The sequence below is a fragment of the Pristiophorus japonicus genome, chromosome 5, assembly GCF_044704955.1.
Source record: "Pristiophorus japonicus isolate sPriJap1 chromosome 5, sPriJap1.hap1, whole genome shotgun sequence".
NCBI lineage: Eukaryota > Metazoa > Chordata > Chondrichthyes > Pristiophoridae > Pristiophorus > Pristiophorus japonicus.
In genome coordinates, this window is record NC_091981.1 from 24511613 (window position 1) to 24531914 (window position 20302).

A 20302-nucleotide genomic window follows, 5' to 3' on the forward strand; every position below is an offset into this window, starting at 1 on the left:
GATCCCTGGTTGGTTCCACAACGCATTGTTCCAATAACCATCCCGTGTACACTCTATGAACTCTTCCTCAAGGCTACCTTTGTCAATTTGATTTGTCCAGTCAATATGAAGATTAAAATCGCTCATGATTATTACTGTACCTTTCTTACAAGCCTCCATTATTTCGTAAATTGTACTCTGTCCTACAGTGTGGCTAAGCTAGGGGATCTGTAGACCAATCCCACCAGTGACCTCTTTCCCTTATTATTTCTTATCTCCACCCAAACTGATTCTACATCATGATCTTCTGACCCACTACCATTTGTCAATCATCATCGTAGGTAGTCCCTCGGAATCGAGGAAGACTTGCTTCCACTCTTAGCATGAGTTCTTAGGTGGCTGTACAGTCCAATACGAGAACCACAGTCTCTGTCACAGGTGGGACAGACAGTGGTTGTGTGGTGTCCTTACACCTTACTACAGAGTCACATGAGGCATGAAGTGCAGACAAAGTCACTACCTGAACCTTTATTCCCAGGACCAAGAAGTCCTGACTCTGTGTGGGACCTTTATATACCTGGATGACCAGGTGAGGAGTGTCTCCCACAAGTTCAACCCCTGTGTGCATTACTCAGGTGTATACAGTGTACAGTGTTGTTACATAAAGGTTACAGTTATGTTAAGGTTACAACATGACATCACCTCCCCCCAACATCTTTGAGTCAAAGATTGAGTCTTTCAGGCGGTCGACGCTCTCTCATGGAGTGCCGCAGTTGGGGCTCTGGTGGTTGGGCCTTGGCATGCGTCTCTGTCGCCTGAGGTGATTCTGGCCTATCCGGGCTGGCCGCAGGGACTGTGCATGCTGGTGAATGTCATTGTTGCTCGTTCACTGGCAGTGGTGTGGGTGACATCTCATGATCTTCCTCAGGTTCCTCAGTGTCCATGCTGAACCTTTTCTTTACTTGGTCCAGATGTTTGCGGCATATCTGCCCATTGTTAAGTCTGACCACTATGACCCTATTCCCCTCTTTGCCAATTACAGTACCCTCAAGCCACTTGGGTCCGAAAGCATGATTGAGAACAAATACAGGGTCATCGATTTCTATGCATCTCCCCACTGAGTTGCGATCATGGCACTCGATTTGTGACTGGCGCCTGCCCTCAACAATGTCTGACAGAGCTGGATGAATGAGGGACAGCCGCATTTTAAGCGTGCGTTTTATGAGTAGTTCCGCGGGCGGGACTCCCGTAAGCGAATGCGGCCGGGACCTGTAGGCCAGCAGGAGGCGCGATAGGCGGTACTAAAGGGAGGGTCCTTGAATCCAGAGCATGCCCTGTTTTATGATTTGAACCGCACGTTCCGCCTGGCCATTGGAAGCCGGCTTGAACGGTGCTGTCCTGACGCATTTGATCCCATTACCCGACATAAACTCCTGGAATTCATAGCTAGTGAAACACGGGCCGTTGTCGCTAACCAGGATGTCCGGCAAGCCGTGGGTCGCAAAGATCGTATGCAGACTCTCCACAGTGGTGGATGTCGTGCACGAATTCAATATGATGCACTCGATCCATTTCGAGTATGCATCGACAACGATCAGGAAAATTTTTCCCATGAAATGGGCCCGCGTAGTCTACGTGAATACGTGACCATGGACTGGTGGGCCAGGGCCACGGGCTAAGTGGGGCCTCCCTGGGGGCATTTCCCAGCTGAGCACATGTCGTACACCTGTGAACCCAGTGTCCCAGTGAGTCAATTCCTGGCCACCATACATGTGACCGGGCAATGGCCTTCATTAGCAAGATGCCTGGGTGCTCGCTGCGGAGTTCCCTGATGAATGCTTCCCTTCCTTTCTGGGGCATGACTACCCGGCTGCCCCATAGCAGGCAATCGGCTTTGATGGAGAGCTCGTCCATCCATCTGTGAAATGGCCTGACCTCCTCGGGGCACGCTCCGTGTGCGGGCGCCCAATCCCTGGTTAGGACACATTTCTTTATCAGGGATAGGAGGGGATCTCTGTTGGTCCAGATTTGATCTGGCGGGCTGTGGTGGGGGAGCCTGCGGTGTCGAAAGCCTCAACGGCCATGACCATCTCCGCGCTTTGCTTCGACGCCCCCTCGGTGGTCGCCAGTGAGCGCAATTTTTTGTGCCTGGCCGGTGCTGTAAGGTGTCGTCATATGCAGCCAGCATGAGGGCCCACCACTGTATGCAAGCTGACGCATTGGCATTGACAGCCTTGCTGTGGGACAACAGGGATGTTAATGGTTTGTGATCCGTCTCTAACTCGAACCTTCTACCGAAAAGGTACTGGTGCATCTTTTTCACCCCGTAGACACATGCGAATGCTTCCTTTTCAACCATCCCATATCCCCGTTCTGCCTGGGAGAGCGACCTGGAGGCATAAGCCATAGGTTGGAGTTGGCCCTCATCATTACTCTGCTGCAACATACCCAAGCATCACACGTTAAAACCAGTTTCTTACAGGGGTTGTACAAGGTCAACAGCTTGTTAGAACAAAGCCGATTCCGCGCCCGATTGAAAGCCCGTTCTTGACAGTCTCCCCAAAACCATTCACAACTCTTACGCAGGAGCACGTGCAGCGGCTCCAACAATGTGCTTAAGTTCGACAGAAAGTTCCCGAAATAGTTCAATAGTCCCAGAAATGACTGCAACTCCGATGTGTTGCCGGGCCTGGGCGCACGACGGATCACCTCCGTTTTGGATTCGGTAGGCCGGATCCCATCTGTGGCAACCCTCCTGCCCAAAAACTCGACCTCTGGGGCCAAAAACATACACTTGGATTTCTTCAGTCGCAAGCCTACCTGGTCCAGTCACCGTTGGACCTCCTCCAGGTTGTGGAGGTGTTCTTCGGTGTCTCGATCCGTGATTAGGAAGTCATCTTGGAATACGATTGTTCCAGGGATGGATTTAGGCAAGCTTTCCATGTTCCTCTGGAAGATAGTGGCCACTGAACGAATGCCAAACGGACACCTGTTGTAAACGAATAGCCCCTTGTGCGTAGTGATGGTGGTCAGAAGCTTGGATTCTTCAGCCAGTTCCTGAGTCATGTAGGCTGAAGTGAGGTCCAACTTGGTGAACAGCTTGCCACCTGCCAGCGTGGCAAAAAGGTCCTCCGCTCTCAGAAGCAGGTATTGGTCCTGTAGTGACACTCGGTTGATGGTGGCCTTGTAGTCGTCACAAATCCTGACTGAGCCATCTGCTTTAAGGACATGAACGATGGGGCTTGCCCAGTCACTGAATTCAACTGCTGAGATTATGCCCTCTCTTAGCAGCCTGTCCAACTCACTCTCAATTCTCTCACACATCACATACGGCACAGCTCTGGCTTTGTGGTGCATGGTCTGGCATCCGGGGTGATGCGTATCACTACTTTGGTGCCCTTAAAAGCCCCAACACCTGGTTGAAAAAGTGGCTCGAATTTCTGTAGGACCTGTGAGCATGAACTTCGCTCCACAGATGAAATGGCGTGCACATCCTCCCATTTCCAGTTCATCTCGGCCAACCCAAGAGTCCTCCCCAAGAGTGCGCGACCATTCCCCGGGACAATCCAGAGTGGCAGCCGGTTCTCCGATCCATTGTGTGTGACCACCAAGTTTGCACTGCCTAGCACTGGGATGATCTCTCTGGTGTACGTCCGTAACTGCATGTCAATGCGTTCTAGTTTGGGCCTGTTAGCTTTGAGTGGCCATAGTTTTCAAATTGTTGGGCACTCATAAGTGACTGGCAGGCTCCTGTGTCCAGCTCCATGCGTACCGGGATGCCATTTAATAGAACTTTCATCATCATAGGTGGTGTTTCAGCGTCCATAGCTTTGCCCCAAGCATCACCCTGCCTTGCAGACCCCTCGTCTGGTTCCTCTGCCTCGTAAACTAGCCTCACTATGGGCTTTCTGCACATTCTGGCCAAATGTCCATTGAAGTTACAGTTTCTGCAGATAAATTGCTGAAACCTACAGGTTCTCGCAGCATGTCTGCCACCGCACCTCCAGCATGAGCTGAGATTGTTGTGGACAAAGGGACTGTTAACAGGCATTACTCTCTGATTGTCTCTTTGATTACTACTGAGCACTCTGTTGCAGAGTGTCAGTGGTCCCTTGTGATGGCGTGAATTGCCGATCCCCCTGCCATTGTCTCTGTTGCTGGCCCACCCTCGAACTTGTTGCTGCCTGGGCGGTGTCGAATTGCCCTTGCCTGCCTGCGGGGTTCTGAATCCCGTTTACAATGTTAACTCTCTGGTCCATCGCCACGTTGGAACCAGGGCTGCACGCATAAATTATCTTGGTCTCCTCTTCCCCTGCCATGAAGGTCTGAGCTATCAATGTTGTCCTTTCCAAAGTCAAGTCCTTGGTCTCAATGAGCTTCCTGAAAATCCCGGCATGACCAATGCCCTCAATGAAGAAATCCCTTAACATCTCCCCCCTGCAGACGTCTGTGAACTTACAGAGGCTGGCCAAACGCCGAAGGTCCGCAACGAAGTCCGATATGCTTTGTCCCTCCCGACGCCAGTGTGTGTAGAACCGGTGCCATGTGTATACTGCTCGGCGGTTTGAGGTGCTCACCGATCAGAGTGCTGAGTTCTTCAAAAGACTTGTCCGCCGGCTTCTCGGGTGCGAGCATGTCTTTCATCAGCGCATATGTCTTGGATCCACAGCTGGTCAGTAGATGCGCCCTCCATTTGCCAGCTGCTTCCTCTCCCAGCCAGTCCTTCGTGACAAAGCTCTGCTGGAACCTCTCAACGAAACCGTCCCAGTCCTCATCAACACAGTACCGTTCCTCTGTGCTACTGGTGGCCATCCTCGTGGGTCGTTGATTCCCGTTTCTCGTCACCAAATGTTGTGTCCTTACACCTTACTATAGAATCACACGAGGCATGTACTGCAGGCAAAGTCACTACATGACCTGAACTTTTATTCCCAGGACCAAGAAGTCCTGACCCTGCGTGGGACCTCCCTTTATATACCTGGATGACCAGGTGAGGAGTGTCTCCCACAAGTTCACCCCCTGTGGTCAAGGTGTGCATTACTCAGGTGTACACAGTGTACAGTGTTGTTACATAAAGGTTACAATTATGTGAAGGTTACAAACATGACAGGTTGAGGAAGGGTGGGCGGGGAGTCGGGTTTGCCGCACGCTCCTTCCACTACCTGCGCTCGATTTCTGCAAGCTCTCGGCGACGAGACTCGAGGAGCTCAGCGCCCTCCCGGATGCACTTTCTCCACTTAGGGCAGTCTTTGGCCAGGGACTCCCAGGTGTCAGTTGGGATGTCGCACTTTATCAGGGAGGCTTTGAGGGTGTCCTTGTAACATTTCCGCTGCCCACCTTTGGCTCAGTTGCCGTGGGCGAGTTCCGAGTAGAGCGCTTGCTTTGGGAGTCTCGTGTCTGGCATGCGAACAATGTGGCCTGCCCAGCGGAGCTGATCAAGTGTGGTCAGTGCTTCAATGTTGGGGATGTTGGCTTGGACAAGGACACTAATGTTGGTGCATCTGTCCTCCCAGGGGATTTGTAGGATCTTGCAGAAACATCGTTGGGGTATTTCTCCAGCAACTCGAGGTGTCTACTATACATGGTCCACGTCTCTGAGCCATACAGGAGGGCGGGTATTACTACAGCCCTGTAGACCATGAGCTTGATGACAGCTTTGAGGGCCTGGTCATCAAACACTCTTGTCTTCAGGCAGCCAAAGGTTGAACTGGTGCACTGGATGCGATGTTGGATCTCGTCGTTAATGCCTGCTCTTGTTGATAGGAGGCTCCCGAGATCAGGGAAGTTGTCCCTGTTGTCCAGGGCTGCGCCGTGGATCTTGATGTCTGGGGGGCAGTGCTGTGAGGTGAGGACAGGCTGGTGGAGGACCTTTGTCTTACTGATGTTTAGCGTAAGCTCCATGCTTTCGTACGCCTCAGTAAATACGTCGACTATGTCCTGGAGTTCAGCCTCTGCGTGTGCACAGACGCAGGCGTCGTCAGTGTACTGTAGCTCGACGACAGAGGTTGGGGTGATCTTGGACTTGGTCTGGAGACGGCGAAGTTTGAACAGCTTCCCACTGGTTCTGTAGTTTAATTCCACTCCAGCGAGGAGCTTGTCAAATGTGAGGTGGAGCATGGCAGCGAGGAAGATTGAGAAGAGGGTTGGGACGATGGCACAGCCCTGCTTGACCCTGGTCCGGACATAGATTGGGTCTGTGATGGATCCGTTGGTAAGGATCATGGCCTGCATGTCGTCGTGGAGCAGGCGGAGGATGGTGACGTACTTTTGAGGGATCCGAAACGGAGGAGGATGCTCCATAGACCCTCGCGGTTGACAGTATCAAAGGCCTTTGTAAGGTCGAAGAAGGCCATGTGTAAGGGCTGGCGCTGTTCCCTGCATTTCTCCTGCAGCTGTCGCGCTGCAAAAATCATGTCCGTTGTGCCCCGGAGGGAACGAAATCCGCACTGCAACTCCGGGAGGAGCTCCTCGGCCATGGGGAGAAGACGGTTGAGCAGGACTCTAGCGACGACTTTCCCAGTGGCTGATAGCAGGGAGATTCCTCTGTAATTGCCGCAGTTGGACGTGTCCCCTTTTTAATCCATCTAATCCTATTGCTCATTGACATCAATATAGCCCCAAAGCAAAGGGCCAGCAGAAGCAATGTCGTAAAAATGTCAATGCCGGGGCACTTAAGGTCCCAGCTAAGAGAGCCCTTTACAGTCAGCGCCTCACAGCTAATCTGACGTGCCTTGATGACCCCGAGACGCAGAATGCCCACAGCGCTTGATCTGCCTTCCAGGCCTCCATAACCAGCGCCTACAAAATGACACTCGGTCACTCAACCAGGAAACACTCGGCCTGGTTTGATGAGAATGATTAGGAGATTCAAGAGCTAATAGATTGCAAGCACAGGACATTTCTGAGCCTTAAGCAACAACCAAACCCGGGAGCAGCAAAGCAGCATTACAGACGGCTCAAGGCTAAGGTCCAATGAAAAACCCGGGACCTAAAGAACAGGTGGTGGGATGGAGAAAGCACAGTAAATACAGCAGCTGGCCGACAGCCATGATGTGCGAGGATTCTTCATCGCAGTCAAGGTCACCTACGGTCCAAACACCCAAGGCCCCACCCCGCCGTTGGCCAAGAACGGGGAAACACTCATCAAGGACACCGAGGCAGTCAGGGCCGTCTGGAAGGAGCACTTCGAAGATCTCCTCAATCGAGACTCTGCCTTTTACTCGAGTGTTCTCGACTCCATTCCGCAGCATGCTATCTGCCACCACCTCAGTGAGACTCCAACACTGCACGAGGTAGAATAAACCATAAGACAGCTAAAAAACAAGGCTACGGGAGCGGATGGAATCCCTGCTGAGGCACTGAAGTATGGCGGAGAGTGCGAATACATGACCTCATCTCTCTCATCTGGAGGGAAGAGAGCATGCCAGGAGACCTTAGAGATGCAGTGACCATCTTTAAAAAAGGGGACAGGTCTGGCTGCAGCAACTACAGAGGATTTGTCACTACTGCACTGATCTCATACTTTATTAACAGAGCTACCCCACCTCCTTTCCTTTCTGCCTATCCTTTGGAAAAGGCAAATACCCTTGAATATTCAGTTCCCAGCCTTGGTCACCTCGCAAGCACTTCTCTGCAATGGCTATCAGATCATCATCATTTATTTCTATTTGTGACATCAATTCATTCTTGTTACGAATGCTGAGTACATTCTGATAAAGAGATTTTAATGTTGTCTTTTTACCATTTTTCCCTACTCTGACCCCACTTTCTGATGCACTCATGGGTATTTGCACTGTCCCTTCCTGTCACACTCTAGTTATCATTACCCCTATCGTTACCCTGCACTTTTTCCTTCTCCTTTCTCTTTGACTTTTTAAATTTCCGCTCACCAGATCCCTCCCCACCACTATTTAGTTTAAAGCCCAATCTACAGCCCTCGTTATTCGATTTGTCAGGACACTTTTCCCTGCCTGTTTCAAGTGAAGCCCGTCCCGATGGAACAGCTCTCTCGTATCCCAGTACTGGTGCCAGTGCCCAATGAGTTGAAACCCATTTCTCCCACGACAATCTCTGAGCCACGCATTCATCTCCCTGATCTTATTTACCTTATGCAACTTTGCTCGTGGCTCAGGTAGTAATCGGGAGATTATTACATTTGTGGTTCTGCGTTTTAATTTAGCCCCGAGCTGCTCATACTCCATCAGCAGAACCTCTTTTTTTGTCCTACCTATGTCGTTGGTACCACGTGGACCACTATAATTGGATCTTTCCCCTCCCCTCCAAGTTCCTCTCCAGCCCAGAGGAGATGTCCTTAACCCTGGCACCGTGCAGGCAACACAGGCTCAGGACTCTCGCTCTCGGCTGTAGAGAACAGTATCTATAATAGAATTAACTATAATGTCCTCTACCACATTCTGTTTTATTACCCCAATTTGAATGGCCCCGTGTACCACACTGCTGTGGTCAGTTTGCTCATCCTTCCTGCAATCCCTGCTCTTGTCCACACAGGGAGTAAGAACCTCGTACCTGTTAGATAATTGCAAGTGCTGAGGCTTCTTCATCACTACATCCTGATTCCCCATACCTGCCTCACTCGTAGTCACACCTTTCTGTCTCTGACCACGGACCAGATTTGAATTATTTATCCTAAGGGGTGTGACTCTCTGCTGGAACACAGTGTCCTGGTAACTCTCCCTCTCCCTGATGTGTCACAGTGTTTGAAGCTCGGACACCAGCTCATCAGCTCGGAGCCGAAGTTCCTCGACCAGCCAACACTTACTGCAGATCTGGTCGCCGTGGATCATACTGGTGGCCACCAGCTCCCACATGCCACAGCTGCATTGCCTGGCCTACCATCTCTAATGTATTTAATTTCATTAAGTTTTCACTTTTTGAATGTAGGCCACTTAATAGATGAACAAAGGGACCTTGGAGTGCTTGGCCACAGATCCCTGAAAGAAGCAGACCAGGTGGATAAGGTGGTTAAGAAGGCATTCGGAATGATTGCCTTTATTGGCCGAGGCATAGAATATAAGAGCAGGGAGGTTATGCTTAAATTGTATAATACTTTGGTTAGGCCACAGCTGGAGTACTGCGTGCAGTTCTGGTCACTGTATTGTAGGAAGGACGTGATTGCACTAGAGAGGGTGCAGAGGAGATTTACTAGGAAGCTGCCTGGAATGGAGAATCTTAGTTATGAGGACAGATTGGATAGGTTGGGTTTGTTCTCATTGGAACAGAGGAGGTTGAGAGGAGACCTTGTTGATATTAAAGGGCCTAGACATAGTGGATAGTAAGGGTCTATTTCCATTGATGATGGGGTCTATTACGAGGGGGCATAGTTTTAAGGTGGTTGGTGGAAGGTTTAGAGGGGATTTGAGGGGGGGCTTCTTTACGCTGAGGGTTGTGTGGATCTGGAACTCGCTGCCTGGAGGAGTGGTGGATGCAGAAACCCTCATCACTTTTAAGAGATGGTTGGATGGGCACTTAGAGGGCAATAACCTGCAGGTTTATGGACCTAGAGCTGGTAATTGGGATTAGACTGGATGACCTTTCATTGGACGCGCAGATATAATGGTAAGTACTGCAGGAATATTGTGTTCAGTTTTGATCTCCTAATCTGAGGAAGGACGTTCTTGCGATTGAGGGAGTGCAGCGAAGGTTCACCAGACTGATTCCCGGCATGGCAGGACTGACATATGAGGAGAGACTGGATCAACTGAGCCTTTATACATTGGAGTTTAGAAGGATGAGATGGGATCTCATAGAAACATATAAGATTCTGATGGGACGGGACAGGTTAGATGCGAGTAGAATGTTCCCTATGTTGGGGAAGTCCAGAACCAGGGGACACAGTCTTAGGATAAGGGGTAGGCCATTTAGGACTGAGATGAGGAAAAACTTCTTCACTCAGAGAGTTGTTAACCTGTGGAATTCCCTGCTGCAGAGAGTTGTTGATGCCAGTTCATTGGCTGTATTCAAGAGGGAGTTAGATATGGCCCTTACGGCAAGGGGATCAAGGGGTAAGGAGAGAAAGCAGGAAAGGGATACTGAGGGAATGATCAGCCATGATCTTATTGAATGGTGGTGCAGGCTCGAAGGGCCGAATGGCCTACTAGTGCACCTATTTTCTATGTTTCTATGTAATACGGCCAGGGTGATCTCCTGGATTAGTTTCGATCACCTGGATGGGTTGGAGAGGAATTTTCCCAGATTTTTTCTCCCGAAATTGGCCTGGGTTTTTATCTTTTTGCCTTTCCCAGGAGATCACATGGCTCCGGTTGGTGTGAAGTGTAGAATGCTTCAGCATAAGGGGTGTCGCAGTTGTGTGAGGCGGATTGGTTGGGCTGGTGCTCTTTGCCTTTCCGTCATTGTTCATGGGTTTATATGTAACCTTTAGGGCTGCTGACCACGGGCCATGCGGCTCTTTGTCGGCCGGCGCGGACACGATGGGCAGAAATGGCCTCCTTCTGCGCTGTAAATTTCTATGTTTCTACTGACCAACCAATCACTTCCCTGCAGTGTCACACTTTGATTTCTTTTTACTTCTTAAACTCCCATGTTGGTTGGTGCTGCTCGCAGATTGCTCCTTTATCCCCCCTCTCCGATCTGCTCTCATGCTGTTTTCGGCTGCTCCTTTCATTTCCCACTCTGATCTGGTCACGAAAGGCGCTATATAAACGCAATTTTTCTCTCAATTTTCTGTTAGAGATCCCATTGAATACTATAACTCCCATATTCCCCCACAACTAAATCCCATCATAAGTGTGATAATGGGCAACATTTTTTTTAGAAAAAGAGCATGATTGTAGAAAAAACACTATATCGTTGGTGAAAACACACACAGCTTGCATTAATTTCAAAATTCAAATTTTAAAATGTCCTGGTTAGTATTTAGCGGTCAATCAACATTATTTTTTTGTATTATTTGGTCAGTATCACATTGCTGTGTTTCCCACATTACAACAGTGACTTCAATTCAAAAGTACTTCATTGACTGTAAAGTGCTTTTGGACGTTCTGAGGTCACGAAAGTCGCTATATAAATGCAAGTCTATCTTTTCCTTTCAATACAAAATGTAAGTAGGGCAAAATAAACTTTTCCAGATAGGTGCACAGCACAGGCTATGTTGAGGTGACAGTTTTTAAAGGAGGGATATTTATCTATTCCCTCTAAACATCATGGAGGCCCAAAGGCTCAATAGGACATCGATGTAGGAACAAAAAAAGTATAAGCTTTGCAGTGCTGTAGAACTCTGGGTCAAAGTTCCCTTGCCACTGATTCCATCTCCCTCCCTGGCTACTGTCTCCGGCTAAACCAGACTATTCATAACTTCTTCGTCGTGTTTGACCCCGAGCTGAGCTTCCGACCCCATAATCTTCTCCATCACATAGAAGGCCTACTTCCACCTCTGTAATAGTGCCCACTTTAGCCCATCTCCTACTGAAACTGCATTTGTGCTTTTGTTACCTCCTGGCTCAACTATTCCAATGCTCTCCTGGCCGGCCTCCCATCTTCCACCCTCCATAAGATCATCCAAAACTCTGCTGCCCATATTCTAAATCTCTCCAAGTCTCCCTGATCTACATTCGCTATTGGTCCACCAACGATTGAAATTTAAAATTCCCCTCCTCGCCCCATCCTATCTCTGTAACCTCCCCCAGCCCCAGCGAAATCTATTTTCCTCCAATTCTGAACACTTGTGCATCCCTGACTTCCTTTATTCCACCATTGGCGTCTGTATCTTTAGCCATATAGGCCTAAACGCTGGGATTTCCTCAGCAAATCTTTCACCTCTCCATCTCTCTCTTGCCCCTTTATGACTGTTTAAAATCTATCTCTTTTGACCAAGTGTTTTGTCACCTGTCCTAGTGTCTCCTCCTTTGGCTTGGTGTAAATTTTTGTCTGCTTTGCGCTCCTGTGAAGTGCTTTGCGATGTTTTACTAGGCACTATATAAATGCAAGTTGTTTTTAAGCAGAGCCGGGAGGGGCATCGACTTGTTATTTATTGTTCTATGGCAGGGCTCAGTGAACACGATGAAGAAATTAATGCTGTTCAGCTGTGCCAACAGAAGGCAATTAACATTTTATTTAACTGAAATATTGAACATATATGTAAAGTGGGACTGTTGCATGGGGAGCCTGAGCTTTGGAGAGAGCAGAGTCAGGAATGAGCCTGAGTTTGGGCTCTTACAGCGCCACCACTTGAGAAAATACATATTGCAGGCATTGCCTGTTGGTGATTATAGCTCGCACCCTCCATGTCCCCCGATCACCTCGTTGCGCCCTCCAGTTTGGGAAACTCTGCTCTCGAACATATACTTGAACTCTAGCAGCACGTGCATTGGACGATCAAATTTAATTTTTCAGACTGCTTTGCTTTGAAGAAACCTGATGACGTACAGGAGCTCTGCTCAAGCCTACTAGCACAAAAATGAAATTATTGTAGTAAATCAAAGGGAAAAGCAACAAATGTAGCACTACCTGACGCAGGTTTATCGACCCGAAACATTAACTCTGTTTTTCTCTCCACAGATGCTGCCTGACCCGCTGAGATTTCCAGCATTTTATGTTTTTATTTCAGATTCCAGCATCCGCTGTATTTTGCTTTTGTATTAATGTATTTTGACAGGAAATCAACCAATGCCAATTTGGTGAACATCTTTGTACAATTCCCCACAAAATAGCTGGTATGCTTTTCCCCAGTTGAGAATTGGGATTCTAAATCTAAAATTGGATTCATTTCTATTGATGACTTTTAATTTTATCTCTCTCAGGTGCTTGTTTTTGATGGCATACCAGACCTCCATTCTGAATTTTAGACACTGCAAGCTGCGATCAACAAGCCGAACACAAACTATCTGTTGAAACTAGCCAATCAGTAAGATTTTAACTGGTTGGGGTATTAAGTATAATAGGGCTGAATTGCACAGACCAGGAAAATACCAAGTTTGGTGTCAGATTTTGTCTTGAGTGCTAGTAGGAACCGTACACTTAGCCTGATGACCTTGGGATTTGGAAGGGAAAGTCAACCAAGTTCCTGCTCCCTATTATCTTGTTGAAATTGGCTGCGTGTGTAGGTGTCTGGGAATGGGCTTATGATTTCCTCTTTTCCCTTAGCATGGTTTGAACAGCCTGCTATGCTGTCTGCCTTACCCACGAAGAATTGGTACTTGGGCGAAGTACTGTCGGCAGAGTATTGAGGAGTCAAACATTTCAGGATTAAAGCATTAAGCCTTTCTGAGTCCTCAACTAAGGATGCAAGGAGAATATATTGTAGTAACTTAATGCAGCAATATTTGGAGTATTGGATTTGCAGTACTGATTTTCAAAAGGGCAGTATCATGGTAGGTACAATGAGTAGCAAGTTCAAAGGTGGCCCTGTTGTAGAGGCTTGATCTTGCACCAGATATAGTAGACATTTGGATGAATATAAAAATTATGCCCAGTTACAGGCTGAATTTTTAGAAAACAAGGAACTAGAAATGGTGTATTATGTGTTTGAAGATTAACTTTCACGGAATTACTACAATGTCAGAATGATTAATTAAATGCCCATCATTGCCATAAACCTATAAACACCATGTACAATAAATAACTTAGCTTCTGTGTATTTTGGGGATATTCTGAAAGCCATCCAATCGCCTGACAAAAATGATGTGCCTCAAACACTTTTTCATGCTGCAAATGTTACTTAGGATGAAATTGTGTAATTTAAAATGCTGTTGTCATTTTAATTTGATGATCGGTAAAAGTAACTAAAATAATGGGAGGCATAAATTCTCAATGCATAAGGTTAGCTCTCTGCACCTTGTAAACTGTGCTTTTTTTTAAAGACTGCACAGAATCACTTCTGGATAAGAGTTACTCTGAAAAATAGAGATTGGTGTGCATATATATGACCAGCATTCAGTTGGTGGTGAGCACTTGGAGATGGTGAGCTTGTAGAGTGCTACAAGTCTAGACCCACACTAAACTTTAATAACATCGCATGTGCTGTAAATCCACAGAGATATAACTTGGGAGAAAGGGTGGAAATCTTCCCTCTCTCCCCCCGCCCCCCCCCCCACCCAAAGAAAAAGAAATACTATATTATCACTCTATTCTAGTTGTGAAATGAATATCCTGCAATCCTTCAGCATTTCCTTGGGTCTAATCAGGCAGAGCTAGCCACTGTTGAGTTTGTAGATGGATGGTTCGAATCGCCCCCGCCATACGAAAGTTCTAGACCCGGGAATTATTATTCAGAGTGTATATGAAATGAGTCACGGATAGGAATGCTTCGGTGAAAAATCGTACTTATATTTATTTGGTCTAACATACACTGGCTAAACCATGCACTACTAAACGAAATCACCGTCTCGGTAGAGAATAAAATCCAGGTTACAAACATACATACGGTACAGAAATGAAACATACAGTAATTCCCTGGTGAATTCTAACTTCACCCCTACCAATGAATTGCCCAGTCGAAGCTTCCTCCCCAGAATAGCCGTGAAAAGCTTCACCTCTGAGAAAACCCTGAGCCCGTACACCTCACCCAGCTCGCCTGGGATATCTGGTTACTGGCTTGGGACACTCGCAACCATGCTCACCACCACCAGCAGCCGGTCTCGATCGCTCTTCTCCTGCGGAATTGTGGCTTCCTCCTTGGTGGCACGAGAGAGAGAGGGAGAAGAAGAAGCTCTCTCTCTCTTCCTTCCTTTCTTCTCGTACATCGATCTTGGTGGAGCGAGAGCGAGGGTGGGGGAAGAGAACTCTCTCTAGATACAAGCTGCAAGCTGCCAGCTACAAGCTTGACGCTTCACTCCAAGCTCAAAATAAAGTGGAAAGACCCTGTCTTTATGGGAATCTTGCTACCCCTATCTTTCCTGCCAATCTTTAAAATCCCTTTGTTTCTAAGCACTGGTACTTAGTCAGTGATGGGCCATCCAACCCATGTGTATTGGGCTGATGGCCCTTAATCTGAGCATCTCTCTCAGTCTTGTGTTGGGAAAGACCCAGCTCCTATTTGGCTGGCCAGGCTAGTGGGTTTATTGTTCTGCTCTTCTTCTGAGGTGGAGGTGAGAGGTGCTTTTGCATATTAGAGTGGCTTTGTCAAAGGCCCTCCTTCCTGGCCGACAGCTCTTTTGTCAATGGATGACTGACAGTTCTTTTGTCACAGCTAACTGCCATGCGGTCTCTGGAGTTTTAACAAAAAAGCAGCACAGGGAAAATGCACTCAGAAAAATGAAATCCACGAAATATTCGACTGAGTCCATTCTTTAAACAGAAACTTTGCGATCTCTTCAAGTTTGTCAATGCACCAGGTGAAGCCTGACACCAGATCAACTCTGGACAGCACAGACTAAAGGCAAGTGCTGCTGAATAATTCTTTCAATAATATATACAGAAACTCTGCTGCTTAGCTACCTGCCTAGAGTGGCTAATGCTTCCCAAAAGTGACTAGCAGAATTGTTAGTGCAGTAAGTGTTGTGCTAACTAGTCAATTGTGCCTTCTAAAAGTTGTATAAGGCTAGATCTAGGTTAAATGTCAGGAGGTGGTTCTTTTCACAGAGAATAGTAGACCTCTGGAACAAGCTGCCCTCTCATGTGGTGGATGCAGACTCACTGAACTCCTTCAAGCAAAAGCTGGATTTGTTTCTGGTAGTGGTGGAGATGAACTCTTATAGAAGGTAGGTACTGCAGGGAACGCAAGGGCAAGAGTGATCTCCTGGCCTAGTTTCAATCGCCTAGATGGATCAGAGAGGAATTTCCCCAATTTTTTTCCCCCCAATTTTCTCATTGGCCTTGGTTTTTTAATGTTTTTTTGCTTCTCCCAGGAGATCACATGGTTTGGGGTGGGGTGGAGTGTATATGTTGTGATGCACAAGGTATCGCAATTGGGTAGGACAGGCTCGATGGACCAGATCGTCTTTACCTGTCTGTCATTGTTCGTAAATTGTAATTAGTCCCATTTGAAATCTAGTTCCATCCATAGTTGTAAAGCATGAGGCTGTAAATAATATGCCAAATAACCTGTTTCAGAAACACAAATATCCTCGTCGTGAAGCTCCACACATTGTTGTGTCACGTGACATAAATACTTTTTGGTTCACAACTTTGTGGCCATTGCCATTCATTGGTTGTGTTTACTTTTTAATTGATCGTTGACCTGTTGTTGATGTAAGTAGTTCTCTAATTTTTCTCTTCAGGCAAGATCAAGAACTTAGTGGCTGAAGGAACTGTTGTCCTTGTGAACACCATTTATTTTAAAGAAAACTGGGACAAGAAATTTAAAGACTAACATATACGAGATGGACAATTCAGAATAAACCAGGTAATGTGGGAGTGGGAGAAAAACTGTTAGAGTGAGTGATGACTTGGCTACTATTTGATCAACATGGATTTTAATTGAAAGTTGAGCAGAATACTGCGCTTCTGCTGAGTACCCAAAATAAATTCCTGTCCTTCATGGCATAAATTTAGGTATTCTGGAAGAGTGTATTTGTCCTCGTCAGCTGGGTAGTTAAATGGAACAATGAGACCCGTTCATTATCAATGATGGTCGCCGTAACTGGTATAAAGTGCCTGCTTACTTTAATGAGATAAAGGGTTACAAATTCCAACTCTGTTCATCAGCACACGCTATTCTGGCCATTAAAATGATTGGATGAAAAATGTCAAGAGTGCTGAATTGGAATTTCTACCTCAAGACATTTTGATCAAAATGAAGCATTTTAAATGCTCAATCGAGATCCCGAGAGTTTGTTACGACATTTCATCACCACACCAACTTGTGTATCACAGACCTTCCCTTTTGTTCTTTCTTCTCCTCCTCCTTTCAGTGCTTGTTAAGAATCTGTTCTTTTCAAACACGCTCCAGTTCGGGTGAAAGGTCATCGACCCGAAACGTTAACTCTGCTTCCTCTCCACAGATGCTGCCTGACCCGCTGAGATTTCCAGCATTTTCTGTTTTTATTCCAGATTCCAGCATCCGCGGTATTTTGCTTTTATATCGAGCCTTTTAATGCAGTGAAACATCCCAAGGCGCTTCAAAGGAGCATTGTCAGACAAAATTTGATGCCGAGCCTTTCACAGCTTTGATTTACTCTGCTGGTTTCATAAATGCAGCACAGTGACTTCATTGGAAGAAGTGCAGTGCAGAATCACCAGAATGTTACCAAGGCTTCAAGAGTTAAATTACAAGATTACATTAACTAGGCTTGTATTCCCTAGAATATAGAAGGTTAAAGGGTGATTTGATTGAGATTTTTAGGAGTTTTAAAGGAATTGATATGGTCGATGTAGAGAAACTTTTTCCGTTGATGGGGGAGTCTCAGACAAATGCACATAACCTTAAAATCAGAGTCAGACTATTCAGGAGAGCAGTTTAGTGTCAGCTGTGGCTCAGTGGGTAGTACACGTGCCTCTGAGTCAGAAGGTTATGGGTTCAAATCCCACTCCAGGGACTGGAGCACATAAATCTGGCTGACACCAGTGCAGTGCCGAGGGAGTGCTGCACTGTCGGAGGTGCCATCTTTCAGATGAAACATTAAACTGAGGCCCCGTCTGTTCTCTCAGGTGGACATAAAAGATCCCATGGCACTATTTCAAAGAAGAGCAGGGGAGCTATCCCCAGTGTCCTGGCCAATATTTATCCCTCAATCAACATAACAAAACAGATTATTGGTCATTATTGATACGCTCATAATAAAGGATAAAACTGAGTACTGTGAACAATGAGTAAGTGTGACCTTAGCTCCTTTAATAAGACTCCAGGGTGCAGGTACCTCGTGGGTGGCCTGCTTATATACAGTGCTCCCAAAGGATGTTGGGATCCCTTGGGACTCCAACAGGTAGGCCCTCTGGTGCTGGTGTGATACAGGTTGCCAAGGGTTAAATACATAACAATGATCACATTGCTGTTTGTGGGAGCTTGCTGTGCGCAAATTAGCTGCCACATTTCCCACATCACAACAGTGACTACACTCCAAAAGGATTCATTAGCTGTAAAGCACTTTGAGATGTTCGGTGGTCGTGAAGGGCCCTATATAAATGCAAGTCTTTATTTCTTTTAGGAAACACTTATTTATATAAAGTGTGTGTGGAACTCTCTCCCAGAGATTGGTAGACCTTTTTCTAGCCAAGGGTACGAATATGCTGTAATTCTATATAATTCAATGTAATGGATATAGAGTCAAGGTGGGTGGATGGAGTTTGGATGTAGATCAGCCATGATCTCATTGAATGGCTGAATAGTTAATTAGTTAATGAAAAATTATTCATTCAGCTCTCCTCTCTCAAAAATGAATCCACACAATTAACTCCAATCTCATGAGAAAATGGGACTAAAATTCAGACAGAATCTATCGGAATGGTTTAGGATTAAGCTTAAAATGGGTTTGACTGAATTATTTGCATAAAAAGGGAAGTTGACCAACATTTTGCTTGACTTGATTTGTTTTCACAGATGTAATGTACATACATTCAAAACCATCCATCACTTGGGGTCCGAGAGTTATGAAGTTGCTGGGTGGTTTTGCTTTTAACAGGTTTAACTTGCTATAGTCCAGCAACAGCACTCTGACAGGGCTAGAAATTCATTATAATTTAGAAATGGGCGGTATAATTTTAAAAGTTGATGAATTAGTGGCAAACCGGAGAATTAGACTGCACGCAAAATTCGTGCTCACTGCTCAAAAGAAATGACTGGAGTCCTAATTCATTGGTGTTACATTCAAAGGGTGGACCAATATCAGGTGCAGTCTAATTGCAATTCATAATTGTTACAGGCTTTTTCCAGTTCTTAAAGGGGAGGTTCATTGAGGCTGCAGAACTTCATTCTCAGCATTGCTGGCTGTGATGTTGCCTCAGCAAGCAGTTACATCCAAGCAGGCCAAGGAGAAGGAGCCCGAGGAATGAAGCAGCTGTACTCATGGCAGATCCATGCCCCAGGGAGAGAGCCAGCAGGTTCTGCAATCAAGCATTGGCGATGTTGGTGTTTGCTGTGGAGAGACGGAGGGCGGTGCTCTACCCGGCAAGTGACCGGAGGCCCTCACCGCAAATCTCGTCACCATGTGGAGGGAAGTAGTGTAGCACGTCTCAGGCAGTGCTGTGGTTTCCAGGACCTACACACTGTGCCGGAAGAAATTTAACAACCTCACTCGGGTGGTTAGGGTGAGTGAATACTTCTACAAATGTTACGTACCATAATCTGAACCTTCACACACTGCCCAAAGCACCAGATGCCCAGCACTCACCCAACAATTTCTACTTACTAACACTCACACCCACAACTCACACATTGCACACAATGACAGCTATTCAACTACAGCAGGCACATCACCCAAACACACTGTTCCACACTCACTCACACACTTTCCTTTCTCTTGCAGGCCAAGGTAGCTCATATAAGGAGGGAGCAGGAGCACACATACAGAGGACAAGCCAACACACAACCACTGGCTGCACTAGAAAATAAAGTGCCGCAGATTATTGGGCGCCAGGTGGTGGGCAACGTGACTCCATAGGGGGCAACAACTGTATGTTCATCCCTACTTTTTCACACATCGCACTTCCCCCCTCACCCCAAAAGCTTTTTGCATTTTCCAGCTAATCATGCTGTATGCCCATTTCTCCCTTCCTGCCACTCTCCCCTCACCTTAACCAAACTCTTGTGCTTTTTTCAGATAATGCGCAAGCACCTGAGCAGCCTGTGCCCGAGAGCAAAGTAGAGTGCGAGGCAGGAGGAGGAGGACGAGGAGGAGGAGGAGGAGGAAAAACATACTGCATCATTGCATATCTCACCCGCAGGCATCAGCTCAGATACTGGCACTACGTGTTCTTTAGAGGCTAGATCTTCACGGGGTGAGACACCGGGTACGAATGGGCTGCAGCAAGGCCATGGAGAGGCGTTTATAAGAAGGGTGATGGGCATGCACATGGAGATGATAGGTGCAATGACAAGGATGCACGAGAGCCACTCGGCTTTGATAAGGAGCGTGAAGGAGTCCGCCTCCAACATTTACAAGGCTCTGCGCACACCATGGAGTCCATTATTTCCAGTCTGCAAAGGATGGTAGACTCCCAGAGACTGTGGTGACCCAGACCTGATGCCGCGTGTGATGGGCGATCTGGCAGCTTCCAGTGCAGCACAGGTGGAAGTGACGCAAAGTCTTAGTGCTGTAATGCAGTCTATGCTTGGTGGCATCCAATCTCAGACTGCTCTCATGCAGTCTCAGATGCACGCCACGCAAGCTCTGACTGCTGGCATAATGACAGGGTCTACCACCATTGACCAGGGCTTTCACAGCGTCTCAGCAGGCCAGAAATCTGTGCTCCA

At 47.1% G+C, this 20302-nt stretch overlaps 1 pseudogene; it reads left to right on the forward strand.

The window, feature by feature from the left end:
• Nucleotides 1-20302, forward strand: part of LOC139264058 (serpin B6-like) — a 70523-nt pseudogene that overhangs the window by 15951 nt on the left and 34270 nt on the right.